This window comes from Pyxicephalus adspersus, chromosome 6 (genome assembly GCF_032062135.1).
Source record: "Pyxicephalus adspersus chromosome 6, UCB_Pads_2.0, whole genome shotgun sequence".
Taxonomy (NCBI): Eukaryota; Metazoa; Chordata; class Amphibia; order Anura; family Pyxicephalidae; genus Pyxicephalus; species Pyxicephalus adspersus.
The window spans coordinates 103301289-103308449 of NC_092863.1; positions in this window are offsets into that span (position 1 = coordinate 103301289).

Below are 7161 nucleotides of genomic sequence, written 5' to 3' on the forward strand. Positions count from 1 at the left end.
CTTTTATCCCAAATCATTTTTTAGCTTTAACTGGACAGGGTGAAGGGTCTGCACTGGGAGATTCATCCTCAGTCCACAGGAATTGGCAAAAATACTTTTACAGTTGTCACCAGAACAGAAAATAATGTAAGAAAAGATTTATCTCAATTTGGAAAGAGTTCATCACATTTGCTGGTTCTATTTTCTGGGTCAGAAAAGGAGGTGAATCACCTCCTCCCCAAAAAACGCTATGCAATAGTGTTCTATCTCCTAATTAATGGGGGGGGGGGGACTTTCCAAACATATTTATTTGGTAAGATTGGCACAATAAACTAATGGCTTGCACTTACCCGGCATTCTCTGTTCCTATGTCACTTCTCCACCCAACTCCACCATTTCTGCAATGCCCAACATGATTCCGTCACCTCCAATGCTGCTTCCACCTGCTCCAAGCTTATCCATAGCGAATGCCATAGAGGGGCAAATACATTGTATGCCCCTTTTAGGGTGGAAGAACAAGGTGCCTGTTAGTCCCAGTTGGATGTCGGGGTATCTCTGGGTTATTTCTATCCGGCTAATCATTCGGCTTCTCCTCTGATTCCTGATTCCCATGATTCCGTCACCATTGACCTTCTGCCAATTCAACCACAACGTCTACCCAGTGCCAGCCCCGACCTTGGAATGTTTATGTGTAATGGCCGGGATCCCGGGTTGCTGGGCAAATCAAGTTACACCTACTACAAACATTACTCTAAATCAAAGACACCATTGATAATACAGATCTGTGCTTGTCATGCTAATTCCTGGAAAGGGGGGAAAGGAAGGGAGAAATCATTGTGTTCATTTTAGCGGGTGATTCTTTATGGTTTTACAATAAGGGAACTCTGGAAATAACTTTCAGGTCTTCGGGATTCTGTAATTACTTTATCCACAGCTCACAGTATATTAGAGTGGTGGTCAGAATCGCAAAAAAGTTGGGAGGGGATATTGTGTCCCCCATCCTAAGTTATGCAAAACAATGGGGTGGAACAGGTGCGGGGCTTTTAGCAGCCTTTACAAATGCTTGCTGCAACATTTTCATTTCTTTTTGTTCTTTATTTTCACCAATGTTTGGATGACTACACTAACTCTGTCTCTTTCTTAACCTTTTTAACATGGGGGAACCCTTAAAATACCTTTCAGGGACCCCCTTCTATAATTGCTATATCCACAACAGTATATTAGTGTGTTGGTCAGTGGGAAGAATTCCTCTGACATTGCTGGCCATTGGGATGAATTGTCACCCTTACAGATAGCCAAAAAGTTCATTGGGGTCACTTATACTTATCAGAGAGACACAAATTGCTCAAGGAACCCCGAGCAACCCTGGTTGGGTAACACTATTCATAGTATAGAATCTTCTAGATGCCCACCGATGGCATCCAGGCTGTACATTTGCCTAAAGCTACATCCTGCAGTGCCCATGGGGCTCTCCGAGCCGGGATGTCCAAGACTCGGCCTCATCCTCCAACAGAGAAGGTTTTATCCATTGGTCTCCATGATCCTCTATAGACACCTTAAATCTCCTTCCTGTGATGTTCTCTCCATGACTTCTCCACCAGCCAATGTACGGCTCATGCACGCCTCGGTTCCATGCTTCAACCAGCATTTATTTAACTTCCCACAGAAGCCCCATTGTAGATTCACTTCATGTTCAGCAAAGATGAGAAAAAAGTAAAAGCTTTTATTTCCCCAAAATTTCTCCTAAATCAAGTTCCTATTGGCAAAAAGCTTTATAGGCAGGATGGTGGCTCAGTGGTTTGCACTCCAGCCTTTGCAGCGCTGGGTCCCAAGTTTGAATCTCAGCCAGGACACTATCTGCATGGAGTTTGCAGGTTCCCCCTGTGTTTGTGTGGGTTTTTTCAGGGTACCTCCCACATTCCAAAAACATCCAGCTAGATTAATTGGCTTCCTCCAAAATTGTCCTTAGACTCTAGTAATGATATATATGACTATGGTAGGGACATTAGATTGGGAGCTCTATTAAGAGGCAGCTAGTGACATGACTATAGACTTTGTACAGTGCTGCGTAATATGTTGGTGCTATATAAATACTGTGTAATAATTAATGAAGGTGAGATGTGAATGAAGCTAAAACCAAATGGATTTGTTGCATTTTATTAGTTTTTAGATTGGGATTGCTGCATTAGTTTTCTTTTTCAAGAACATTTTCAGTCAGTACAAAATGCACCAACTGATCCTGCTAGAAATGCAGCACCCTTGTCACTTCTTATAAACTGAACAAAGATAACAGCAATCTTATAAAGGAGATGAACAAAGGCCGATATGTTTGTAGTCAACACCATGTGATAACCTTGGCATAGTGAGTAAGATCACACAGCGACAAGAACAGAATAATTAGATGAAAATGGGGTGAAAAAAAAATCCAACATACCCACCATATTCAAGACCTAGGGACTGCAATAAATATTTAGTATTTTTGCTTAGATCCACCTTGAAGTACTCCTACCAAAAAGTAAAAGTTTCTGTTCAGCAGGAGCAGCTCAGGGATGTCAAACCCAAATACACAGAGGGCCGAAAAAAAAACTTAGACTAAGTCAGGGGCCAAACTTTTTATTTAAAAAATTGAGGAAGTTTACTACCGTATTTTTCGGACCATAAGACGCACTTTTTTTCCCCCTAAAGTGGGGGGAAAATCAGGGTGCGTCTTATGGTCCGAATGCATATTTTTTTACTTACCTGTATCCCCGCCGGTCCCCGCAGCCAGTGTCCTCCTCTGTGTTCCTGTGTCCCAGCGTGCGGCACTTGTGCCCGCCCACGAAGGCGGGGCCGATTGTTTTCATGAATGCCGATCGGCGCCGCCTTCATGGGCGGGCACAAGTGCCGCACGCTGGATCTCAGGGAAACACAGAGGAGGAACACAGACAGAGGCAGATAGCAGCCAATGTCTGTGTTCCTCCTCTGTGTTCCCCTGTGTTCCAGCGTGCGGCACTTGTGCCCGCCCACGAAGGCGGCCCCGATTGATTTGATGAATGCCGATCGGCGCCGCCTTCATGGGCGGGCACAAGTGCCACACGCTGGATCTCAGGGAAACACAGAGGAGGAACACACACAGAGGCAGATAGCAGCCAATGTCTGTGTTCCTCCTCTGTGTTCCCCTGTGTTCCAGCGTGCGGCACTTGTGCCCGCCCACGAAGGCGGCGCCGATTGATTTGATGAATGCGGATCGGCGCCGCCTTCATGGGCGGGCACAAGTGCCGCACGCTGGATCTCAGGGGAAATCAAATGAATTTTTTTTTCTTGTTTTCCCGTGCGGAAAACCTGGTGCGTCTTATAGTCCGGAGCGTCTAATGGTCCGAAAAATACGGTACTTCATCCATAAATAACTAAGACAAACCCCTCTACACACACTTTAGGGTTGAAAGGTCTAATTTATATCTATGCAGGCTGTGTGTTGTTCATCCTCTCACATCACAAGTTTTTCTGACACTAAATATTACACTATGCAGTCTCTAATGGATAGAAACAAACACAATGCCCCTGGTAGTCAGGCACCGTGTGATCATTGCCTAGGCTTTGTGTCACATGATGGGTGTACAGGAATATTGTCTATGTGTGGTAACGTGGGCAGGCGGGCCAGATGTAGTTCATTTTCAAAATTCTTTGGGGGGCCAAAAAAATAAAAGGCCCTTGAGGGCCAAATTTGGCCCATGGGCCAGCCACCCCTGCCCTGGCCCACAAAGATCACCTTCCTTATCATATTTCAAACACATCAGCAATTATTGTTCTGTACTGGTGGCTTGTTTAAAGTCCTGGAGAAACATATATGTGCTGCAGAGTTCCACATTTTGCTTTATTGTCTAAATACTAAAAAAAATTAGATTTTGTTTAAATGTGCAGAGGCTAAAGCTACCACTAGATGGCACTGGTGATATTTAGGAAAACATAGCCATGGCATGGAGGGATAGTTGGCATTCCATGAAATTCAGATTTGTGACAATGGTTCTCATGTTGTATGTGCAACCCAGAAATAATTCCTACAAGTTCTCTGAATTCAACCTAGCAGTCTGAAAGTTTAATTAAAAAAAGGAAATTTGAATAAATATATTGTACATCAGACTTATATCCAGCTGAAGTGACACACAGACTGGTAAGACTTGTAACATATGTTAATGTAGTATATTATACTTAGCACAGACATATAATACTATTTAAAGGAGATCTCCACCTTTAACTACCTACCTGTGCCTCCTGAATAATGAGCTGTCAAGTTCCTCTACCAGTTTCCCCTCTCTTTTGCACTGCTATTCAAAATTGATTGTAAGCTCCTATGGTCAGGATTACCTTTCGTGGTGTTCCAAAATTGTCAGCGTTACAATATTGCTCTAATAGCCCCTCTATGTCCTCAGCGCCGGGCAGTCTCAATGACAAGTGGTCTAATAGCAGTGTAAGGAGGATGTGGGTCATACAACCAAGGACAGCTATCAGCTAGTTTCTGTTCCTTATTACGGGTAAATGAAGATTTAGGGTCAAAGTTTTTTTTTTTTAAAGTTTCTGCATATTTTTAAAACTTTTTTTACTACTCTTTATTAGGTGCACCCATGTCTTTGGACCCCCCTTTAGCTTCAATTCTTCATGGCAGAGATCCAACAAGGTGCTGGGAACATTCCTCAGGGGTTTGCTCTATATTGCCATGATAGCATTATGCAATTGCTGCAGATTTGTTGGCTGCATATGTGAATCTCCTGCTCCAGCACATCCCAAAGGTTCTGTATTGGATGGGGATCTGGTGAATGCGGCGACTTCATTGTCACGTTAAATAAACCTTCTCCTGCTGGAAGTAGCCATCAGAAGATGGGGACACTGCGTTCACAAGGGGATGGCCAGCAACAATACATAGAATCTGTGGGATTAAAGCAATGCCCAGTTAGTTCAATTGGCTTTTGGTATGTATATTTATATAAGATTTATTATTTAAGGATATTGTATAGGAATGTGCATGCAGTTATATATACTAATGACTTTTCTGTATTGCATTGTAGTGCTGATACATCTCTTTGCTTGTACTAATTATATCCCTGAGGAAGCAGACCTAGTCTGTGAAACGCGTTGGATGATCCCTACATATGTAATGTGTACAATGTATTCAGCCTATGTTATGTACGATGTTATTTACCTTCCCCTGAATTGCTATATGGAGAGAGGCATGTATAAACCTCTTTTTAAATGATGTAAATAAAATGTACTAATTTTATAAGATTTAACTGCCGTGAAAGTCCCATATTTTGATATTTTGGAATGCCCAGTTGGTACTAAAGGGCCCAAAGTTTGCCAAAAAAATATACTCTTACACCTTTACACCACTACTTCCAGCCTGAACCAGGCAGGATTATTATTAGTAAACAGGATTTATATAGCGCCAACATATTACGCAGCGCTGTACATTAGGGGTTGCAAATGACAGACAGATGCAGACAGTGACACAGGAGGAGGAGAGGCCCCTGCCCCAAAGAGCTTACAATCTAGGATGGATCCATGCTTTCATGTGGTTGCCATATTCTGACCCTGCTATCCAAATCTTGCAGCAGAAATCAGAGACTCCCCAGACCACGCAATATTTTTCCAATCCAATTTCGTGCCAAGTTTAGCCTTAGGTGCATGTTCTTAGCTGAGATGTGGGGCAGATAGCCCATCTGCCTCAAGGTTGGCCACACTTCTGCAGACCTTGTGGGTAACGAGGGGTTATTAGAGTTACTGTTGCCTTTCTAACAGCTCAAACCAATCTGGCCTGGTTGATATCCCATCCAGCCTCCATTGTGGTTCGTGGGTTAACCGATCAATGCGGGTTTCCTGTTTTATTGTAAAATGAGGATCTAGACATGAAGACTGGCAGCAAATGATGAGGACTCCCCTAGTGTATTGTGGAACACACAGCATGCCTTTAGTGTTTTGGGTTGCCATTCGTTGGCAATGGCACCTCAAACTACCCAACACACTACAGTGCACAGCTGTGTGTGCGTCACCTGTCCATCCTGCTGTGTTGTAATAACACATGTACATCAATGCAACTTTAGCAAGCCTAAGGGCAACCCATTCCCTACCTGGATCCCAAAAATGCATTTCATGCTGCAACTCCCATGCAATGAACTGAATCACCTTAATCTTTTGGGGTTGCTCCGAAAATCAATGGCACCACAATGCACATGAGCTGCGATAACCCTTGCAGTATTGGCTGCATGATCGCATGCATTATCACATTGCAAAGCAGTGGGCAACTGTATTTGGCCCTTAGGGTTCATTAACAGTTACTAAAGGGTTATTTTTTGTTTTCTATTTTTTTAAAATAAAAGATACAATAGTATTTTTATTTAAATGCAGATCAGGACCCAAACTATTGATTGAGCTCCACTCCTGCAGAATACACAGGGAAAATGCAGCTTTTCCTGTGTAATCCTCGGAGCTCTGTGACAGCCGCCTGCTGTGCATCGCTTACAAAATGTTCGGCTGTCATTATGACAGCAATGTGGAGTGCTACCGGTTACACTGAGAAAATCGCAGTCTTCAAGTGTAATCTGTAGGTTGGCAGCTCAGTCGTGTACCATGCAGGATGCAGGTGGGCAATGTAGGAGCAGCGGAGGCTCCCTTCTCATTTGCACCACCCCCCAGTATGGAGCTCAAAGTGGATGCCTCTCCGGCCTTGGCCTGACCCTGGTGGGAACTCCCTGGCTGATATCCTCCAGGGGCAGATCTGTCAGGAAGCTGATAGCCATAACTCTTGGAAGGGTGAAAGTGGGAGGCATGCAGCGGGTAGGTCTCTGGGTATCCTACAGAATTCTCATACCACATGATATCTGATATCAGGGTTCATTATTCTCTGTGAATGATGCAGAACAATGTCAGGGAATCATTTCCAGCTCACAATATAAACCATTTTATTTGCTTCATACACCCAAACCCAATGGAATCAGCAGAATCTCGCCAAACACGTGACTTCATAAAAACCAACGCTTTTCACCCGAAGCTTAAAATTAACAATTATAGCGTCTGAGCCAGCTAGGTGAATGACTCACCTGAGCGGTGAATATTATTTCATCGCTTTTTCCACTACAGCAAAATTCATGTGTGGACTAGTAACGCATCAAAGACTTGACCTGGCACGGAGTGTAAATGGTGAGAACCTGC